The sequence below is a fragment of the Natrix helvetica genome, assembly GCF_964273705.1.
Source record: "Natrix helvetica genome assembly, chromosome: 3".
Taxonomy (NCBI): domain Eukaryota; kingdom Metazoa; phylum Chordata; class Lepidosauria; order Squamata; family Natricidae; genus Natrix; species Natrix helvetica.
Window position 1 is genome coordinate 28490764 of NC_138549.1, and position 23721 is coordinate 28514484.

Consider the following 23721-nt stretch of genomic DNA (forward strand, 5'->3'; position numbering starts at 1 on the left):
TTTCCATCCGTTGCTTCTTGTCTTGCCTTTTGGTGCTGTAGAAAAATAGGTTGACCCTCTCTTCTTTGTGGCACCCCTCAAATATTGGAAAACTGTTATCATGTCCCTCCTAGTCCTTCTTTTTACTTGATTAAACATACCCAATTCCTGCAACCATTCTTCATATATTTTAGCCCCAAATCCCAATTCATCTTTGTTGTTCTTCTCTGCACTCTTTCCAGAGCCTCAACATGATTTTTATATTATGGTGACCAAAACTGGTTAAATATTCCAAGTGTGGTCTTACCAAGGGATTACAACACAATTACTAACACTTCATGTGATCTTGATTATATCCCTCTGTTAATGCAGCCTAGGATTGGCCTGGATTTTTTGGTAGCTGCAGCATACTGCTAGCTCATACTGCTGGCCATAATAATATAATAGCAAGAATTTAACCCATAAGTCATCATTCTAGCTTCTGGTCAATAGGAGGTAATTACCAGAAAACACACTTCATTGCCAAATGTTACCAGTGCAACTAATAGGTCAAAGCAGGTTGACTTTACTGAGAGCTTTCTGGGTCAATTCAGATATATGACCTGAGCTATAAATGGCTCAGCCTGCTAAAAACTGCCAGTCCTTTCTGACTTCCACACAACATCACTGCTAACAATGAAGCCATGAATGACTGTCAGTTGGTCAAATATGGTAGACTGAACCTGAAGTCATTCATAACCACATACAAATTGTCCTGAAATATATATTACTTTGTGTACTATAATATCAGTGTATAATATTACTATGCACTCATTTATCAAAGCATATGTTTTGGTAGTCTTTTCCAAAAAGTCATGGAATATAGGTAGGAGATTATGCTCATATTTCAATGTGACATATGTATATGTCTCTGTTTTTGTATATATGTTTGTCTTATGTGTATTTTTATCTGCTTGATTGTACGCCGCCCCGAGTCCTTCGGGAGAGGGGTGCGGCTAATCAAATAAAATTATTATTATTATTATTAATATATGGAAATTCAGTCAAACAGCAGTCACCGGAGCATTATATCTGCTTTAATATAATCCCATTTTTAAAAAAAAACAATAGTATGGATATGGTATACTGTAAATATTCAGCATCTAGGAAGCAAAAGAAACACCGAGTTGTTCCCTTAATTATAAAGGCATAATGATGTTTAATTATGAATGCAAGTGAGTTTAGAATGGGAAATTGAATACAGTGATTTTGAAACTGTTCCCACAACACAAATACAATAGTGCCTTTCAGTCAATTAATTCATCTTTAGGTAAAGGTTTCCCCCTGCACATATGTCCTAGTCATTCCCAGCTCTAGGGGGCAGTACTCATCTCCATTGAGCCAGCGTTCTCTGAAGATGTCTCTGTGGTCATGTGGCCGGCATGGCTAAATGCCGAAGGTGCACAGAACGCTGTTACCTTCCCAGCAAAGGTGGTCCCTATTTTTCTACTTGCATTTGTACATGCTTTCGAACTGCTAGGTTGGAAGAAGCTGGGACAAGTAATGGGAGCTCACTCCGTTATGTGGCATTAGGGATTCGAACCACCAAACTGCCGACCTTTCTGATCAACAAGCTAAGTGTCTTAGCCACTGAGCCACCACGTCCCTTTAATTCATCTTTAGGTGAGAACAAATCTCAGTGTAACTGGAGTCAGTAAAACTGAGACCAGTTGTGGGGCAATACGTCTACATCTTCCCTCTCTGCCTCCATGCCATGTCATAAGAGTCATGAAACCAAAACCACCTTGAAGATGAAATTTCTAGGGAAAGCTATTTTCTTGAAGTCTTTCAAAACATTACCTTCATCAGAGACTTTGGGAGGGACCATCATTCTTCTGACAAATATTCCCCATAATCTGTAGGAAAAGAGTTGGATTGAAAATTAGAAAGATGTCTTGAAGCTAAGTTTAGACATGTTGGGTGTAGCTGACTTTGATCAACTGAGTTCACATCCGTGTCCCATGACATACTAACTACCATCCCAATGATGCAGTTCAATTCACATAGAACATTAATTCTGGGTTCTAAAATAATCTAGCTGCAGCACCATTGAAAGAGAGAATGGAGGTAGAACAATTAAGGGGAAAAACAGTCATACCATTTTCTCTCTTAGAAAACAGATGGAAGGTTTTTTCTTCTTCTTTTGGAGGTTGCCACAGATGGCTACTTTGGATTCATTTCAAGGCATGGAGATTTAACAGCCCTGAATTAAAAAAAATTATTGACAGCCATCATATAACAAAAAAGAAAGAAAAAAGAAAAGAAAGAAATTCTTACTCTTTGCTGTCATCTAGTGGTCATTCAGATGTTTGCTTTCCATGTTACTACCAAGCTGAAGGCTTTCTGCCTAGCATCTGATACAGGCTTCATCTATCCGCCATCCATGTATTCCATATATATTCCCTACTAGATTGAATACAGAATAAGAAAAAAACAGAGAAGGGAGAGGAATACTGGCAAAAGGGTGAGAAGGAAAGAAGTGGATTCTCTTCAAGTTGGTCACAGACTGAATAGGAAGGAAGTCTTAACTTGTTCCAAAACCATGGGAGGTGTCAGTTACAGATGGCATGCAAAATGGACTTCTGTAAGCATACTTTGAGTATTTAATGAGTATTCCTGAGTTCACCAGTAATGGCAAAGCTTCAGATGTTGTATATTCCCTGCCAAGATCTTAGACTGATTCATTTTAGATTGGGGTCTGAAAGAAAACACCTGCATATATCTGAGAATCCCAGAATACAAGATATATCTGGTGATATATTGGCTTAATTTGTACTAAATCTAGTGAGGATTAAGGGTTGCAATTTCATCATCTAAAACGCTCCTAGGGTCTGTTTAATTAGCATTTCCAGACAAAAAAAAGAGAGCCAAGGCAGTGGGGTGGTATTTAATGAGAGCAAGACTGAACTCTTCAGTAGCAAATCACTTTAGGAATGATAATTGTGACAAGGAAACCAGAAGGATAGATTTGGCATGTATGGAGACAGATTTCTTCTCAGGTTTCCCAGCGTCAGATGTTGGCAATAGAAACACTAGAACCCCATGAGTTAAGTAACTCCCTGAAAAGCATACATGCTTTTGACACTGCCTTTATCAAATAGAATCTGATTGCCATCTTCTTGTATTTCCTTGATGATGCTATCTGAGGTAAACGGTAGAAAAAACCCAACAATAAAGCTAGTCTTTATTTCATTAAACTATATGTCATTTCCTTGCTAATTTTTTTTCTTTAAGAAGTAGCCACTTAACCTAGCAAACTGGTAGATATTCTGACCACTTTAGATATTGTTATTTGGGTCTTTCCTTTCACAGGCTGTTTTTCTTTCCTTCACGGAAAGGTCTTTCATTAATAAATTCATGCCTTCAGAAATAAGGAGCAATCCACATATATTTACCCACAAATATTGACCTATGTTTTGGTGGCATTTAGACAAGCTGCCAAATATCACTGTTCTACAGCCAGCTCACAACATAAATGTGATTCAAGATTTGGCATACTAAAACTAAAAAAAAAATGCAAATCAAATATTCAAAGCAAGGAGCAATTAAATCAGTTTTTCCCCAATTGGGTAAGAAAAACTTCATCATCATATAATAGACCAATTGTCACTTTTCATGAAGAGAAATAACATATACTTCACTGGTGAATTTAAAGGACACCAAATTTACTCTGGAGGAGAAAGATCTAAAGAATCAAGCCTTCCAATTGCTAAAGAAAGCTACAATTTCTCCCCCTGTTTAAGTTACCTTTTAACTCTGTTCTTATTTTATTCCACACATTGCTGCAATTCCCTTTTTAATTATGTTTCTTTTATATGGTTTTATGCTTTGTATCTGTAAACAACCCAAAGTCACTTGGATAGTGCGATAGAAGATAGCTAAATTTGGTCAATAAGAACAAATAAAAAGCTTTGCAGCAGACATTTCTACTTTCAGAAACCTGTATGTTGTTTCTGCCACAAATCAAGCAAAGCAGTTCCATGCAAATGCATGCTGCGGTATCAGGACAACTTTTAGGAAAGGAAAAGTCACAATCATGCTTGTTATTTTCGATGTTAAAGTTTAAGGCCAACGTTACTGTACTTTCCAAAGGAAGCTGCTATTTGTTTCTGTTATAATGCTGAGGCAGGACTAAAAGGAAGAACAATGAATCATTCAACCCCCATTACCTGCAATTTCCAACCAAAAGTAACACCGGGGCAGTGCAGGAATGAGGAATTTAACATGTGCGAGCAAATATATTCAATTCATCTGTGCAGTTTTGTTTTCTTACTATAAATGAGATGCAGGCATGTCAAACAGAAACAATATGCAGGCATATCAGCACTATTAAGGAACCAGAAATAAGCACATATTATAGACCATTCTGAAAATAACCATATGAGAAAGATTAGAAGGGCACATTTTTCAAAAAGAGTGTTCCTTATGGTTTATTAAAGACAACAATATATTTCTAATGGATAGCACCATCCCAAAAGGGAAATATAGAACAGATCTTCTTAAGCAAACACTTCTAAGGTACCTTAATTTATATGATGACTTAGTGTCATTAGTTTGACCCAGGACCCACATATCTAATTTTTCATGAATTGTCATGCACTGATTCTACTTTTATAATCTGGCTATGACAGATCAATGAATTTTGGTTGCTTCTTGCATCAAAGAAAAATATTTCTATCTTAGTCCAAAGAGACATGAATGTTAACAGGAAACAGGGCAGCGTTTCTTTTAGTTGGCATTTTTGGGGTTCCCTGTGGATATTTTGGATTTTTTTTTCTCCATGGGATAATTAGGCCTAATGGGCACCTATTTTTCTATCTGAGCCACCACCTAATCTTCCTTACCTGTGTCCTGCACAGTTTTCATGGTAAAAGTCAAGTTTGCTAGTATTCCTAAAAAGTCATTTGAAAGAGTGTGGACATATTTTCGCACCTTCTGTAACTGTATTTTTCTGGTAGAAATCCTCCAAGGCATTTCAACAAGTATTTTAAAATACTTGATATAGAATATAACATTCAGGTTAATTCAGGTCTCATCCAGAAGCACCAATTCAAATAATAACTCTGATTTGTTTCTTCTTCTTCTTCTTCTTCTTCTTCTTCTTCTTCTTCTTCTTCTTCTTCTTCTTCTTCTTCTTCTTCTTCTTCTTCTTCTTCTTCTTCTTCTTCTTCTTCTTCTTCTCCTCCTCCTCCTCCTCCTCCTCCTCCTCCTCCTTCTTCTCCTCCTCCTCCTCCTCCTCCTCTTCCTCCTCCTCCATATATAAATATAAATATAAAAAGGCAACATTAAAATAAAAATATGGTTTTCTGCCTGGATGTCTTCTGTAATGAGCCGAACGACAGAAAGAGGGAGTAGTGAGCTCCCTCACATATTTGGGCATACCAGGGGTTGTAACACAAATACATACCTATTTCCTTGGCTCAGCTGATAAGGAGGAGATCCTGTGGCTTAGTGGCTAATACAACTGGCTAATATGTAATACAGCCCTGGTTCGAATCCCAGTAAGAGTATGGCTAGCTGATGAGAGCTAAATAGCTTGAAATAGATCTATACTACTCTCCCTTTATTTATTTATCAGCACAAATACAACATACACATATGTGTGTGTGTGTGTGTGTGTGTGTGTGTGTGTGTGTGTGTCAGCATAACTCTGGAAGGCCTCAAGCAATTTCAACCAAACTTGGTACACAGATGACTTACTCTCTGGAAACAAATACTGTGGGCATAAGACACCACTAACACCCCTTGCGTGGGTGGGATATTCTGTTAAGATACAGCCTTCTTTGCCTTAAAATGGTTTCTACTGTACTACCATAAAATGGATTCTACTGCACAGCACAGTGGAGTTGCCATTGTAATGGCTACACAGTACTCCACAAGGGGGCAAAAGGGAGAAAATCCAAAATTAGAAATTATGTTTGGTCCCGACATTTTCCCCTTATAAATAAATACCTGGGTAACACTGGGTTATTGGTTAGTTTATTATAAAAATGTTTTGGGTTACAGTGTAATCAGAACTGTGGTTTTTCTCTTTAAAATCGAATTAGCGTGTTAGTATAGAGTAGGAACTCAATGGTTCTTTTATTTCAGCCTAAAGTACCTTTCAAAAGTCTATCTATACATTTCCATGGCAAATCTCACCAAAAAAACCCACCTTTATTCCAAAGAAATAGCATTAAAGAAGCAGGCAAGACTTCATCTTAAACTGACATACATCCAAACCAGTCTTACCCCCTTTCAGAATTAATTGATTATATCTCATCAAATCAGTAGTGACATATTTTAGCACAAAAAAAAAACACTCCCTCTGAAATCCCAGTCCTATATCCTTTTGTGATATGCCATTACCCATTTTAAGGGCAGGATCTGACCTTTGAAGCTTACTTAGCTCTAGACATACAGTAACTGGTTCTGGAATATTAAAATATAAGGCATTTTTTGTACAGCACATGGTTTGCCTTGAGATAAGCTTCTATTTTAAGAATGTAATATATTTTTTTTCCATTATCTAGGTAAAATTATTTTGTAACTTTTTCCCATTTAAAAATACCTGCTTTTTGGAGGAAGCATAATATGTTTAACAGGGAGAAATCTATTGCCCAGCATTGGTTTTCAGTGGGAGGGAAATATCTTGAGCTGCTGGCAATCTGGTTTTCCTATGCAAAACTCCTTAAACTGGCATCTGATATCTCATTCAAAGTATTGCCAATATTAAACATTTGCCAACACAATTACTATTTAGGCTGGCAGGCAGACAGGACAAAGACCAGATTACAAGCCTTTAAGTGCTGACAGAAAATGCTATTTCAATAATGCCCAAATGTTCCTTAACAAGATTACCATTTTTTTTAAAAAAAAAACCTGTTTTTTGATGAACTAGCCTTATGTTCATATAATCTGTCCCAACAGGTACTACCAAAGTGACCGTGAGTGAATAAAGGTTGGCTTATTGGAATCTAAGAGTAGAAAGACAATGAAATGAACATGAGCCACAGTAGAGTGGTTTATAAACTATGTTCTTCTCATCAGTATTTCTCCAAAAAGAAGATCAGTCACAGAGGACAAGCTGTTGCACAAAATCCTATGTACTCACTATGAGTAGAATGGACTGAACTAGACTGGACTGGACTGGACTGGACTAGACTAGACTAGACTAGACTAGACTAGAATAGAATAGAATAGAATAGAATAGAACAGAACAGAATAGAACAGAACCTTAGAGATCTTCTAGTCCAGCCCTCTGCTCAAGCAGGAGAACATATACCATCTCAGACAAGTGACAGTCCAGTCTCTTCTTAAAAACCTCCAGTGTTGGAGCGCCCATGATTTCTGGAGACAAGCAGTTCCACTGGTTAATTGTCATCACTGTTAGGAAGTTTCTCTCTTTGATTAGTTTCCAACCACTATTTCCTGTCCTGTCGTCTGGGGCATTGGAGAATAATTTGACCCCTGCTTCTTGGTGGCAGCCCCTCAGATACTGGAACACTGCTATCATGTCACCCTTATTCTTCTTTTCTTTAGATTAGCCAGACCCAAAACCTGCAGCCGTTCTTTGTATGGTTTAGACTCCAGGCCTTTGACCATCTTAGTTGCTCTTCCTTGAACTTTTTCCAAAGTCTGGACATCATTTTTGTAGTATGGTGGCCAATGTACTTACAGGGAAGAATTAAGATCTATAATATGGCTCCCTTCTTTTACTGAAGACAATGAGATAGGTGAGTGGTTAAAATCTCATGATATTCTCATCCAAGATTCTGTAATATTTTAGCAATTTTAGGAGAAGAGCGGCAACATTTTATTGATGTCCAGTAGGTAACTTTGGTGTTCAGGTGTTACATCAACCCTCTTAGTCTATTTTCCTGTTTGGTCATGATGTGATGTGCCCATGATGTTAGTCCTTCTGATGGCTATCTATGTTCTGCCAAAATAGAGAACAGACTTTGCCAAAGCAGAAGATAAGAGGTGTCATAAATAAATGCATGTGTTAATAATTTGTAGAGGTGTACATTTAGAAATGATTACTGTAATTTAAGTTGAAATACAATATATTATTACCTTGTAGGAAAAGCTCTTAACCTTTTGTCAGCTATGTCTGCTCCCTAATATTGGATAAAGAATTTCAAGATCCCTGATGTTCCTTCTTCATGCATTTTATATGACAAATAAAATCAAATGCAGGCAATATTTTAAATAAAGGACTTTTTTTCAAATAAGGGGATCATTTTTAATTGTTTTTTTCAGTTGGAGGATGATCTTCTTAAAGTAAGGGGTATCACAGTCTAAAAGGTTTGCCTGAACTATGCTCTATGCCTGTGATGACAAACTTATGGCACAGGTGGCACGTGGAGCCCTCTCTGTGGGCATGAGAGCCGTCTCCCAACCCCACCATCCATGTGCATGCGCCTCCCACTGGCCAGCTGATTTTTGGGACTGTTGGGCATGCGGGAGACGAACGTGCATGCACAAGGGGTCAAACACACACATGCACAGGGGCCCCTCTGTGCTCCATTTTTTATGCCAGGAGGCTTCAGGGAGGGCGTCTGGAGCCCAGGGGAGGCCGTTTTTGCCCTCTCGGAGGCTTGAAAAAAGCTGCCAGAGCCTGGGGAGAGCGAAAACTCCCCCCCTGCCATGAAGGGGGTTCAGGCGTGCATGCGCAGGTAGACAGGGCGCATGGCATTGTGGGTGTGGGCATGCATGCTATCACACGCACGATTTCGGCACACAAGGACAAAACGGTTAGCCATCACTGCTCTATGCTCTATGCTGAACTATGCTGACACACCTTCTCAGATTAAAGAACTTATGTGCCGAGTTGATTTTCCTAGTGGAGTCTTCTTGACAGCAATACAGAAATGGACTGCCACTGTCGTCTTCTAGGGTTTTATTTCCAACTTTCCAATTTAATTTACAGCCCTGCTATTGTGAAATAATCTTCCGTGCAAATACTAATCGGGGCTAATGATGTTTATGCTTTTAGAACAATTCTCCAAGCAAGGATTATGATCACAACATACTGTATATAGGTACCATTGTAAATTATGTCCTTAAACAAATGGATGAGTGATTAAGATGTTCCTGTGCTAACAGCCCTCACCCCTCTTTCTCTTTTTCTCAACTTTGAGCATGAAAAGAAGGCTGCATTTCAGATAGATGCAAGAATAAATCTACATGTAGTGTGTGCTCTATTACTGATTAGAAGTCTTTAGCCCTTTGCCTTATCAGATCATTACCAGTGATAACTTATTTTATGGGAAAGAAATTGCTTATCCATTCTAACCCTACTTGCAGGGGTGACCTTTTCCCTGGCGTTAAAGTCCTGTTCCCACCAAGTGGTATCCCTTTCCTCAAGAACATGCTGTTCTGCACATTCAGGTTTTTTTGCTAAGAGTTAACAAAATTGCCTGTCCAATGAATTGCAAAATGTCACCGCTCCTGCAATTCTGCAAAGAGCAGCATATTCTGGAGGGACAAAGCTCTAAACTAATTTGTCACTACTTTCTCTTGTCTGCAACACAGGAGCAGGTGCCGTGTGCTCCAGGATTACAGGGTTGCTCTGAACATTTATATAATAAGGTAGTTCCCTGAAGGCAACATAGTAAGACATCTGTAATAAAGGCTAGAAGCCCAGGGTTCGGCTGCTTATTTTAGACCAAGATATGAAACTCAGCATTCTTCCCCTCTCCAAGTGGAAGCTGTGAATGCTTCTCCTTGGTGCTATTCTTTCTCACAGTAATCATTTCCTTCTCTAGGGGGAGTATTACAATTTAAGCAATTTAATATAAGGCACAACTCAACGTGCCCTGTAAAACAAATAAGAGATAATGGGAGAGAAGAGGATCATTTTCCATCCACTGATTCTCATCCAGAAATGGCCCCAAACTGAAGTTATTTTTAAGCCCCCTAGTTCCTCAGCTTGTCTCCACGCATAACTTGTGGTAGGAGCGATCATTACAGGAAGAGTTAAGAATTATGTCCCATAGATCTGACTCTTGGAAATACAGCGTATTTATTAAATTTATGGGCCAGTTTTATAACCTACCTTTGTTTCAGAAACTCAGTCCCTACAAGGTGTCCCCACATCAAAACTCTGAGGTCAAAGAATCTGTGACCAGCCTGGTCTCACTAGACTTAATCAAGTCCTCATTAAGCATCAAAACCACTGTATTGTTGCCCATTTAGCAAATGTAAGTTTGGAAAAGTACATTTTTAGTAGTCTTTAGTTATGTGTCCCTAAGGATTTGATTTTTTGACAAAGGGCTCATAGTCAACTTTCGCTTCTTTTAGTTGCTGTTGCCCCACTCTAGTGTCACTTAGCAAATAGCATCTGCCCAGGATGGCAGACTCTTCTAGGCACTTCTATGTGCATTAAAATGTAACTATACCAAATGCTAAAAGGTACATATGTTTTAACACAATTGGAGATGACAAATTGAATTTACATAAAGAGTTTATGCTTAAATTAATCTGTATCAGATGCTACTTCTTTCAGGGGCAAAACCCACTTCACTTTTAAAACACTGTGTGGATTTTTCAATGAATACTTTAGTTTAGGACAGGGGTGTCCAAACTTGGGAACTTTAAGACTTGTGGACTTCAACTCCCAGAATTCCCCAGCCAGCCATGCTGGCTGGGGAATTCTGGGAGTTGAAGTCCACAAGTCTTAAAGTTCCCAAGTTTGGACACCCCTGGTTTAGGACATTCCTTTACGTAACCAAATTAATCACTGTACAGCGCAACTTGCTTCACGTACCCACTATCTTGTCACAATAAGCGTATATGTTAAACGAAGGGAGGCTCAGTGGCTAAGACGCTGAGCTTGTTGATCAGAAAGGTCAGTAGTTTGGCAGTTCAAATCCCTAATACCATGTAACGGAGTGAGCTCCCGTTACTTGTCCCAACTTCTGCCAAGCTAGCAGTTTGAAAGCATGTAAAAATGCAAGTAGAAAAATAGGAACCACCTTTGGTGGGAAGGTAACAGCATTCTGTGTGCCTTCGGTGTTTAATCATGCCGGCCACATGACCACAGAGACTCTTCAGCTTTGAAACAGAAATGAGCACCGCCCCCTAGAGTCTAGCACATATGTGCAAGGGGAACCTTTACATTTACCTATATGTCAAATAAAAATAAAATAAAATAAAAAGAACACCATATTGAAAAAAGGCTCTTAATTCTTCAAATAATTTAGCTGTTTACCTAGGAACTTCCAATGTTTTACCATGGAGAAGACTACAATGATGCTATTAAAAAAAAAAAAAACAAGTCCACCACAGTTGAAGAGCATATTTGGTATATAGCCACACAACACCTACCAATAGTTGTTAGTTTCTGCTTTCTTGGACAGCAAGTATGTCAGAGTTTGATGTTCTTTCATATAACTTGTGGATCAACCCCATATCCACCACAAATTGTTTGTCCCATTGGCATACCAGTGGTGATCAAAATGAATGATTTAAGCAGACATTAAAATGAAAGTTTAACAGACCCCAAGAAAAACTTTGGAGTCACAAAGCTCACTTCAGCATTTTCACATCAGACATAAAACTATGTATGTGTCCAAAATTCGCTTTTATGTCCCAACAACATTTTTCTCTTTTCAGTCCTGAATTCCTATTGCTCCATTTCGTCTGAAGAGAAAGTTAACTCTGGCACTGAACAAAGACCTTTTGATAGCCTCCAAAGTCATCACTGCCAAGTGATTCTTGTATGTCTCACTGCATTACAAGAGGAACTGTACCACCATTGTGTGTTCTTCGTGATGCTACAACCTGCATGGTTTGGCTAGAAATAGAAAATATACACAACAAAAGAAAGTCATTCCATTTTCTGAAAGGTCCCTTCATTTGCATGTTGACAGACATAACATGAGTGCTGAGTAGATGCTGGCATAGCTTCAAAGCCAAAGGGAGTAGTGAGGTCTTTACATTCCTTCATTTTTTTATTCCTTTTAATTGGTTTTAATGTTTTAATAAAAGTAAAAACAACAAGCAAATGTAGGACTCAATAAAAATCTGGAAGGAAGGAAGGAAGGAAGGAAGGAAGGAAGGAAGGAAGGAAGGAAGGAAGGAAGGAAGGAAGGAAGGAAGGAAGGGACACCTATCCACAATGCAGCACAAGTCTTAAACAACAATTTCAGCCTTGACCAGATGGAATCATATTGAACAGACTTTCCATGGCATCAATACAAAGTCAGTTCATAAATAGAAAATGGGCATATGTTTTCAATTCAAAAATTTAAAGCAGGTATACTAGACATTTTTGTCAGAGTAAAACAATCTTCTTAGTTGCTGCCCATGCGTGATAAATCTGAAATTCTTCAATAAGGTTTCAAATTTTTCAGGATTTAGCTTAACCCTTATTTCTCTTACCAACACTCTGTTAAATCAAAATGATGTCAACATAGGTCTCAGTATTTCAGTCTTCTATAAGCTATAACATAGACTCTAATACTTATCTGTAATATTATTGTCTTCAAAAGTAGAACAAGCATGGAGCACTATAGAATTGGAGGTTGAGCCGTTGCTGTAACAGGGTTCCCAAAATTGTAATTTTGAACCTTAGCATCAGGGTAGAAACAATTGTCAGGTGGTGGCTAACAGCATTTTCTGCCAATGCCCAGCCATAGCTGTAATAATGTAAAAACGGATCTTGTTACTACCATATCAGAGTAACAATGATTCTGGAAGGTGCTACAAGACAACAGTGAGGATCTTGTCTAACATAATGCTAAGCTCCAAAACTTATTTAGCGAGGCCAGTTATAAATCTAGCTGCTGCCTTCACATAACATACTAACTGTAGTTAGTATTAACCTTAAGCATGTTGTGCAACCATAAACAATAATTAGCTGATCAAGGTTGATCTGGGAAAATTTTGAACTGCTGAACTGGAATTTGTTGATTTTATAGAAGTTTATAGAAGTTTATTTGACAGAACACATAGCCATCTTCAGATGCTACTGAAAATAATGGCTATGCGTGTGAGTGAGGCATATTTGAAGCTCCAGTTCCAGAATAATTCACATCAGCATTCCCCCACCCACAAGGCCTCCAAGCCTACAGCAAAGATTTTGACAGGGAGGAGGGCATGTCCTTTGCATGGACATGTCCTAGCTGTTCTTGTACAGACACCTTCCAGAAATTCATACCATATACAGGATGCTGAAGGGGGAGGCTGCATGAAATACAAGATGTAATATAGTAGAGTCATTTATTTATCTCTCCCTTAGGTAAATCAAAGTCATTCCTAAAGGCCTGAATACGAGGAGTCTAATAACATAACCTCCTGAATTCCTGAATGGATCTATCACAGACCTACAAATTTCATTTCAAGTGAAATCAGAAATAGACATGGCTTCACAGCCCTGGTAAGACCACACTTGGAATGAAACATGAGGATAATGCCAGTTAAAATGTTGGGCTAGGAGTAAGAAAGAAACCAGATGAAGTCCTTACTCAATTATGACATTCACCAGGTGACTTTTCCTTAATCCAGTTTACCTCAGATATTTGTTATAGAACTTGGATTAAACTAAAGGAGATTCTTCCTACACTATCTTAAGATCTTAGACCAAAGGGAAAATATGCAATGACTCAAAAAAGATATGTACCCCACGCATATACATGTGAAGATTGACCCAATCTCTTATTCTGTAAATTTTGAGGGTTGTGAGGACAGAGTAGAGAACTGGCATTTCCAAAAAGACCTATGCCAACCACAACAGTATCAAAGTTGTTATGAGTTATGCTAAAGTCTCTTTGAGCATTTGCAAATGAATGCAGATCATCTCTCTTTTTCTTAATATGCATCACATTAATTTCTCAGGACAAAATCTCTCCCTTAGATAAATCAAAGCCATTTCTAAATGTCAAGGGACTTTTCCATAGACTCTCAGAATGTGCTTCTGCTTCATACAGAAGAGAACACTGTTATCTCAGTGTTAGGAGGCAAGATCTACCAGAATTCCCAGCTACTAATGAAAACTTGATGTACACAACTGAGGTGGGTTCCTACTGGTTCAAACCAGTTTGGCCAAACCAGTAGTAGTTTGCCGATCTGGGTCGGTGGAACCGGCAGTGATCCAGGCCTGCCACACCTCTGAACCGGTTCCCCAGTCGGCGTGGCATATTTTTTTCATGTTTAATGTTCTGCGCTTGCGCAGACCTATTTATGGGCAAATTGTGCGTGCACCGAACCAGCAGTAATGCCAGCAGGAACCCACCCCTGGTCCACAAGTCTTGAAGTTGCCAAGGTTGAACACCCCTAATGTAAGTCCTGAAACAAAATGTGCCCCTGCTGAAAGGTTTTCAAATGGGTGAAGAAGATGCCACAGAAAGAACAGTATCCACTTTCTGTCTGAAACCTTATTGAATCTTATCATGGTTTGTACACCACAAAAGAGCAGATTTGCACTCCCAATGAAAGGGAATAAATATTTGCTAAAGCACCTAGCAGTCTTATCTTTGCAATTTCCTTCAGGAGGCGAAAACTGTAAGGGGAGATAAGATAGGAAAAATGTGCCTGACTTTTTGAGACGTTAGTTTCAGTTCCTTAGATTGAAATGTACTTAGTATGCATTGCACTTAACCAGAAAATTATGATGAGGAATTAAATAAGTGATTATGATCTCATAATTTATAAATCAATTCCACTCTTTATTAGAAATCCTTCAGAAAAATACAGATAATTAGGCTGTTATATACTAACTCATGCATATCAAATATCTTGGGCAAGGAGGTTAATTGAAGCTCTTTCTTCATCATTGTAAATGTGTTCAAATTGCTTTGACTGGGTTAAGTGGAAACAAAAAGAGGTACATTCTAATAAATGCTCTGGACAAATTAATGGCAAAAAGAAAACACTAATCAGAATAATATATTTCTTTGCATACCTATAGGTTAGTAAAATATTTTTTTATGACCAGTTTTTTTAAAGTAGTTTAGACCCATACATATAAACTATCCAGATAAGTAGCAGGAATTCTCTCTTCAGTAATGCTTAAAACAAGTTAAGCAATGATTAAGCTGCTTAGCTACATTCTTACAGTAAGAAATGCAACTTTTTCTCCATATTGTTTTCATTCATTCCTGAAATGAAGAAAGGATCTTTGTTTCTTCTTCCTCCCTCCCTCCTCAAAAGATTATATTCACCTACTCTGGTTTATTTAAACACACAATGTAAATTGGAGAAATAAAAACACACACAAAAAAGCAAAATAATTAGAACTAAAATCACAACCAAAATTAAAACGAGTTATTAAAATAGAAAGCAGTCTTGCACTAAACCAGACCAGTGGTTCATTGAATGATAGCAGATTCCTAGAAAATGAATGGGCAATCATTTTTCTGAATTCACATGAATAGAAGGAAGTGATGATGAACAGAACAATAGCAAGCAAGCCTAGGAGAAGTCACATATCCACACGCTCATCTTCCCTCCTGCTCTTCAGCAACCAAAATCAACATTGCTATTTTCTTACTTTTACTAGGGGTTGAAAAACTATAGCAATGTCTGCAGAGTTCACTGGAAATTGGGGGGAGGGGGCAAGAGTCATTGGAATCTGTCCCACTCACCCCTCCAATGTCTCTGCACTTAACTGATCAACTAAGCTGGTGAAAATGGACAGGATCTCATATGGATCTGCAAATTTTAAGTGAAGAGCCACACGTTGCACTAGGCTTTAAAGCAGAGATGTCTAACTTGCAAGCTTTAAGGCTTGTGGACTTCAACTCCGAGAATCCTCCAGCCAGCCATGTACACTCTTCCTTAAAGCATTAGAGATCTCAAGGTTGGAAATCTAGGACTTTTGAGTGCAAGAAATAGATTTTGTTCCTTTTGGATCAGCACATAAGTGGTTTAGTAGGCAACTCTCTTAGACTTAAATGTGCAGGATTTTATTTTACGCAAACAAAAGCACATTAAATCATTCCTCCCAAATTTTTCTCAATCTTTGTGTGTCCATTTGCTAATATGTTTCCAACTTTTATCCCCTGGGACCAAAAAGTTGCCTTCTTTCTCTGTTTTGCATTGTTATCACAGCTGATCACAACAACACTTCTTGGACTAGCTGCTATTCACTGGATGATCTGGAAGCTTTCTTTAGCCAGTATCTTCTTAGCATCTGCCATCTTTCAGCTTCAATTCCTCTTTGAAACATACTTATTAAATAAGAACATTTGCATGAAAACACAGCCTTCCTTTCTGTTGTAGTTTCCTTTCCTTTGCTTTTGGGAACCATTTGATTTCTGTGAACATGAATTACTCAATTCAAAGGCTGGTAGAACAGGTCCTCCCCAGGCTGACAACTGCTAACTGTCCAATCCTTTAGAAAGCCTGCAATGCTTTTTTTTTTCAGGTGCAGACAATTTAAAGCACAATGCCTCCATTTTCCTCCTGTAGAAGCAGTAATTAGCTGCTGCAGGAATTTTATGATGTCATGAGGGATTATAATTTTATGGGAGGAGCAAGCAGCAGGACCACAAAAGATTTCAAAGGATACTATTTTTATGCAAATATTCCACAGTACACAAAAGGAGAAAGTTGAAAGCAAAAAAAGAGAAGCAGAAGCTATTGGACTAAGAAGCCTTATGTGTTGATGTGTACTTACATACGTATGCATGTATGGATGTATGCATATTCTGTTTATCCATTCATAGAAAGAATTGCCCACATCTCTTTATGCAGCTTCTCATTATAGAACTAAATAGAGGGAAAAGCCAAGTAAAACTAAACAGTTGCTTGTTTATGAACAACAACAACAACAACAACAACAACAACAATAATAATAATACTTAACTAAGGAATTTTATTTGAAACCTTTACTTTTCAAAGAAATCACTCTGAAAAATGCTTTATTGTCAAATGTGTTCATTAAGTACACATAATAAAATTAATAGTTGTGCATGCACGCATCCAGAGAAATAAATAGCCTGTGACACTCCAAAGGGTGTGAATGAAAAATCATTCATATTTGCTCTTGAATTTTAAGTTTAGGCGTGAACAAAGAACAAAACTGTTAAATGAGTGTGGAGTAATCGCACTGGCTGAATTACATTATTTTTTGCCCCATTCCACCCATGCTTTCTTATGGTCCTTAGCATTTCACTAAAAGGCCGCAGATGGACATACATTATGTCTGATGCGTATACAATGATACTGGAGCTTTAATTTATATTCTTCAAAAGAAATTATAAAATCTAACATTGGAGTCTCAAGTTCAGCTCTTTAAATATTTTGAATTTGAATAAAGCAGAAAGGCAAGAAAGGACAGCACTAATCAGACTAGATATTTGACCTATTGAAATAGGATCTGCTTTGAAATTATGTACTTTTTAACATTTTTATAATGTTATGTTATTGTCATGAAGAAAATCAAGGTGGTTACCAGAAGTGGCATTCAGCCCTGGAAATCACAGGTGGGCCTGCCCACCTGCCCACCTGCCCACTTGCACACCTGCCCCGGCTCTAGGCTATTTAATCCTATTTAATCACATTTTTTAGGCCGGGCGCATGTGCAGAAAGTATGCACGCAAGCAAAGCACATCTGCGGAAGGCTGGAAATGAGTGGGCACATATAGGGTGAACTGGTGGTAATAAAATGTGAAACCCACCTCTGGTGGTCACTAGGAAATGGCTTGATGGCCCATAATCAAATCAAATGGACCATGATTAACTCCATTTCATTTGAACTTTCCTGTGGCTGGTGATTGGAGCTGCTGGCTAGAAGGGGAGAAGCAGAGAGACAAAGAGGAGTAGATAGTCGTATGTCCATAAACCAGAATCATATGTCCATAAACCAAAACAGTAATAATACATTCTGGATTAGTGCACTTAAAATTGGGATTTTATTTATTTCAAAATGACTGGTTTAGTTCAATGTAATAGCTGTCTTGCAATTGTCTTTCGCAGTACTCTTCTCAAATTTGAATACTGTCCCCTTTGTAAATAAATTACTAGTCTACATAGGCAGATTATCTATCTAGAATCTCTAATCTGTGCTCTCCAAGCAGAAATTAGGTGTCCAATTTGGCCACTCCACTCTATGGAGATGCCACGCTATCAGCCCTCCCTATGGCAAAGCTCCTGCAGGAGAAGAGTAGTCTGGACAACTGTGGGATTTGGCAGGGTGAGAGCTGTGACCCAGCATAAAAGATATAGCACCCTTGCTGACCCTAATGGGGACACTAAAGAGACAGGTCAAGGTAGTTATGATAATGATGACTCAAATAAGCAGGGGATCATGGTCCAAAATGAAGAACTTACTTCGGAAAGGCAAAATGGGGAACCAGGTATCACATATCAGTTGCACAAGAAGACCAAGGTACGCAAAAAGAGAAGTGACATTCTGGTTGGTGATTCAATCATAAGGGATGCAAATTTAGGAAAGGATATGGAGGTTTTAAAAGTGGTCAGGTGTCTGCCAGGTGCTACTGCCAGCAGAGACAAGAGGTGTATTCTTAAGATAGTCAAGAAAGCAAGTAAGGACTGTGATGTTGATGCTATTATACATCTTGGCACAAATGATCTGTCCCAAAAACATGTACTTTTTGTGAAGAATGATTTCCAGAGCTTGGGGTATGAACTTAGTAGTATATGTTGTAGGCTTATCTTTTCAGAGGTTTTACCAGTATTTAAGGAACAAAAAGGGAAGGGCCAGTGTGTAGCAGAGTTTAATGTGTGGCTAAAGGATTAGTGTAAAAGGGAAGGCTTTGGTTTTATTAGTCATGATGTCTGCAACTGGTCCAATGAAAAACTGTACAAAAGAGATGGTTTGCACCCATCCAAGAAAGGGACTGAGTTACTTGGCATTAAATTCACAGATTTTCTGGATAAATATTTAAACTGAACAGCGGGGACAGAGAATTAATTGATACAGAACATTTCTGTCCCCAGCAACCTAAAATTCATAGGGTTATCACTGCATGTAACACAGATGTTTGTGCGGGTAAGATTATCACTCCCGCTGTCAAGCAAAACCAAGCATTTAATAGTGAGTGCCATACCATGTGCATGAATCATACAAGTGGCAAGAAAATAGGGGCAGTCAGGCATAACACAGGTTATGTAGACAGTAACACAGGGTCAATCAAAATGGACTCAAATATCTATACACCAATACACAGAGTATGAGGAATAAACAGGGTGAATTAGAAATTCAAGTAAAAGAGGGCAGATACGATATTGTTGCCATTACAGAAACTTGGTGGGATGAAACTGACATATGGAACATACAGCTAGAAGGATTTAAATTATTTAAACGAAATAGACCAAATAAAAAAGGAGGTGGAGTTGCACTATATATAAGAAATAATTACCTCTCTACAGAAATAGAGCACAACAATGATGAGAACTATCTTGAATGCATTTGGGTCAATATTAAAGGTTGGGGGGGAAATGACATTGCCATAGGTCTATACTACAGGCCACCCAACCAAACAGAGGAAGTAGATGAACTTTTTGCTAGTCAGCTAACTAAGGTATGTAGAAAGCACACCACAATAGTAGTGGGGGATTTTAACTACCCTGACATCAACTGGGAAACAAACTCGGCACCAAGTGGAAGATCCAAAAGGTTCCTAAGAAACCTAGCAGACAACTTTGTTTCTCAAAAAGTAGAGAAGGGAACAAGGGGATCAGCCATATTGGACTTAATTCTCACTAACAGAGAGGAAATGATAGAAGGTGTTGAAGCCATAGGAACCCTGGGGGCAAGTGACCATGCAATATTGGAATTCAACATTATGCAAACACAAGTAGTACAACAAAGTGAAACTAGAGTCATAGGCTTTAAGAGAGCTAATTTCAATAAACTTAGAGAGAGCTTGGGAAAAATTCCATGGATGAGAATCCTCAAGTGGAAAACAACTCAAGAAGCTTGGGAAATTTTGAAAAATGAGATTACAAAAGCCCAGTCTAGCACAATACCAATGAAGAAGAAAAATAACAGCTCCTAAAAGAAACCAGCATGGCTGCATAAAGAACTCTCTGACAAGTTGAAAGACAAAAAAGGTAAGTATAAACAGTGGAAGGGGGGGGGGGGACATAACTAAGGCAGAATATCAGCAAATAGCCCGAGCATATAAAGATGAAGTGAGGAAAGCTAAGGCTCACAATGAAGAAAGGCTTGCCACAAAAGTAAAAAATAACAAAAAAGCTTCTTCATGTTAAAAACAAGAAAAAGGTTAAGGAAACAATTGGTCCATTGCTGGGAGAAAGTGGCAAGGTGACAAGCAACAGGGAGAAAGCAGAACTATTTAACTCATGTTTTGCATCTGTCTTTACACAAAGGGATAAAACAGTCCAACCTATCAAAAACAGCACCACCAAAATCAGATTAGGAACACAAGTTGAAATAGGGAAGAAAATATTAAGTAAGCACCTGTCTATCCTAGACAAGTTTAAATCACCAGGACCGGATGGATTACACCCCAGGATTCTGAAGAAACTGGCAGACGAGATCTCAGAACCACTGAACTATATCTTTCAGAGATCCTGGAGCACCAGGGAATTACCAGAGGACTGGAAAAGAGCTGATGTGGTTCTCATCTTCAAAAAAAGGGCGAAAAACAGATCCAGGAAACTACAGACCTATCAGCCTGACCTCAATACCAGGAAAGATTCTGGAAAAGATAATCAAGCAACAAATTAGCAAAAACCTAGAAGCAAACAAAGTAATAGCCAAAAGCCAACATGGGTTTGTCAAAAACAGATCATGCCAGACTAATCTTATTGCATTCTTTGATAATGTGACAAAATTAGTGGATCAGAGGAATGCCATCGATATAGTTTACTTGGACTTCAGTAAGGCTTTTGATAAGGTAGACCATAACCTACTACTAGATAAAGTAGAAGAATGTGGGTTAGACAGCATCACCACCAGATGGATTTGTAACTGGCTGACCAACCGCACTCAATGTGTAGTCCTCAATGGAACTGCATCTACATGGAGAGAAGTATGCAGTGGAGAACCACAAGGCTCTGTTTAGGGCCTAGTACTCTTCAACATGTTCATCAATGATTTGGATGAGGGAATAAATGGGGAACTCATCAAATTTGCAGATGACGCCAAGCTGGCAGGAATAGCCAACACTCCAGAAGATAGGCTAAAGATACAGAAGGATCTTGACAAACTTGAACATTTGGCACTATCTAATAAAATGAAATTTAATGGTGAAAAGAGTAAGGTTCTACATTTAGGCAACAAAAACGAAATGCACAGGTACAGTATAGGCGGTACCTTGCTCAACAGTAGTAACTATGAAAGGTATCTTGGAGTCCTAGTGGACAACCATTTAAATATGAGCCAGCAGTGTGCAGCAGCTGCCAAAAAAGCCAACACAGTTCTAGGCTGCATAAACAGAGGGACAGAATCAAGATCACATGAAGTGTTAATACCACTTTATAATGCCTTGGTAAGGCCACACTTGGAATACTGCATTCAGTTTTAGTCACCAAGATGTAGAAAAGATGTGGAGACTCTAGAAAGAGTGCAGAGAAGAGCAACAAAGATGATTAGGGGACTGGAGACTAAAACATATGAAGAACAGTTGCAGGAACGATATGTCTAGTTTAATAGAAAGAAGGACTAGGGGAGACATGATAGCAGTATTCCAATATCTCAGGGGTTGCCACAAAGAAGAGGGAGTCAAACTATTCTCCAAGGCACCTGAGGGTAGAACAAGAAGCAATGGGTGGAAACTAATCAAGGAGAGAAGCAACTTAGAACTGAGGAGAAACTTCCTGACAGTTAGAACAATTAATCAGTGGAACAGCTTGCCTCCAGAAGTAGTGAATGCCCCAACACTGGAAGTCTTTAAGAAGATGTTGGATAGCCATCTGTCTGAAATGGTATAGGGTTTCCTGCCTAGGCAGGGGGTTGGACTAGAAGACCTCCAAGTTCCCTTCCAACTCTGCTATTGTATTGTATTGCATGATATGAAATAGAACTGAAGTGGCTGGAGAGATATAAATGCCTTTCTGCCAAAATATAGTGATAACTTCCTAACCATTCCAACTTTAGAGATATTTCTGGGGAAAAAAAATTACTTTTCTGCCTTAAACCTATTCAGGCAGTGTTACCACATCAATGCAAGAGGAGAAAAGTAGTCAAGCATACCTTGATTTTATTTTGGATGAAGGCTGCCAACTAAGGAGTTAATTCAAGATCTTTTTTTTCTCCCTATTCTTTCTCTTTCTCCTTTTTCCCCTTTTTGTTTCTTTCTCTTTTTTCGCAGAGCCTATCTGTCAAAGCCAAAAAGTAGAAACTTGCTTGGAATGGCCTGTCAGAATCTGACTGACGGCTGAAGTTTTCGGAAGCATAACCCATAATCCTATTTTCATTGGAGAGAGTTCATTGTCACAAATGCTTGGCTGTCTCCTCTCAGCTTTGATAAAAAAAATGGTGCTTCTTTCAAGGAAGGATGCCCATGCATCTTCTGCCAAAGGCATTTATGTTCAGACACAATTGATAAATGGGCTACTCTTCACAAATTATCTAGCAGAATCTCTCTTCAAAAACACCTGTATATTTTAATGCAGTCAGGATTTACTGCTTGTCAGGAAGGTGCAGGTATAGCCATGTTTTGTCAATCATAGCCCCAAACCTTTTACTTCAGGTGTTTTTTTATACTGCCTAGAGACATCTGACAACTCATAAAACATAGAAAAGAATTTGTTTGTGGGGAAGGAATGGGGGGGAAGAAAAGGTGACCGAAAATTGTTTATCATTAATCAATAAGACAATATAGCATCTGTCATGTTGAGACGTGAAGATTTGACACCTTTCGAATGCTTAATGATGGAGAGCTTGCTAAAGGTTGGTGCTTCTTAATTTTCTTTTTAGGGTCCATAATTATGCCAATGGGATGATAGGTGAATTGCTGTAGTATATCATTTTTGATGACATCTAGAATCAATGACCACCAAACTCAGAAGATTAGATACCATGGAATGAAGTAGATTATATAATATAATCTATTACATACTACATATTACATATTACATATTACACACACACACACACACACACACACACGCTAACAATATTTACCGCCTCTTCTATACCTTGATTTGGACTTTCTTTTTTTACTTCCAAATTTGAGTTAATGCATCTAGATTTCTAGTGACTTAGTCAAGTAAATTACAATTAGTATGCTCTATATTACCTGTTCTCCTATATTTGTGTTCCATGCTTCCATTAATTTCTGTTTTATATTAATCCTTTTTTAATCTATTTTTATTTTATTCAAAAAAAAGTTAAAATACAAAACACCATTTTTTAAAGAAGCAAAGAAAAAACAAAGCAAAGAGGACATTTAAAAAGTGTGTTAAAGAGATTAAAAAGGTTAAAAAGCATATACACATATTGCCCACCCTAGTTAGATGCTGATTGATATATTACAAGAATATTGGTTTCCCATCCCTTGAGAAACAAGCATAAAGAATTTTAAATTACTAATTTACTAATTCTATTTGCAAGTTGTTAACTTGTTGTCAATATAACAATAGCACTTAGAGTAGACCAGTGCTTCTCAAATAGTGGGGCGGGCCCCCCAGGGGGGGCGCGAGGCTCCGTAAAGGGGGGCTCAGCTCAAATTATTTTATATATTTTTGTTTTGCAGGTTAAAGTTTTTTTTAATATTGTGTTCCTTTAAATCCTGTGCTCCTTTAAATCTTTTCTGCTACAGTTAATAAAGCTATTCTTTGTTG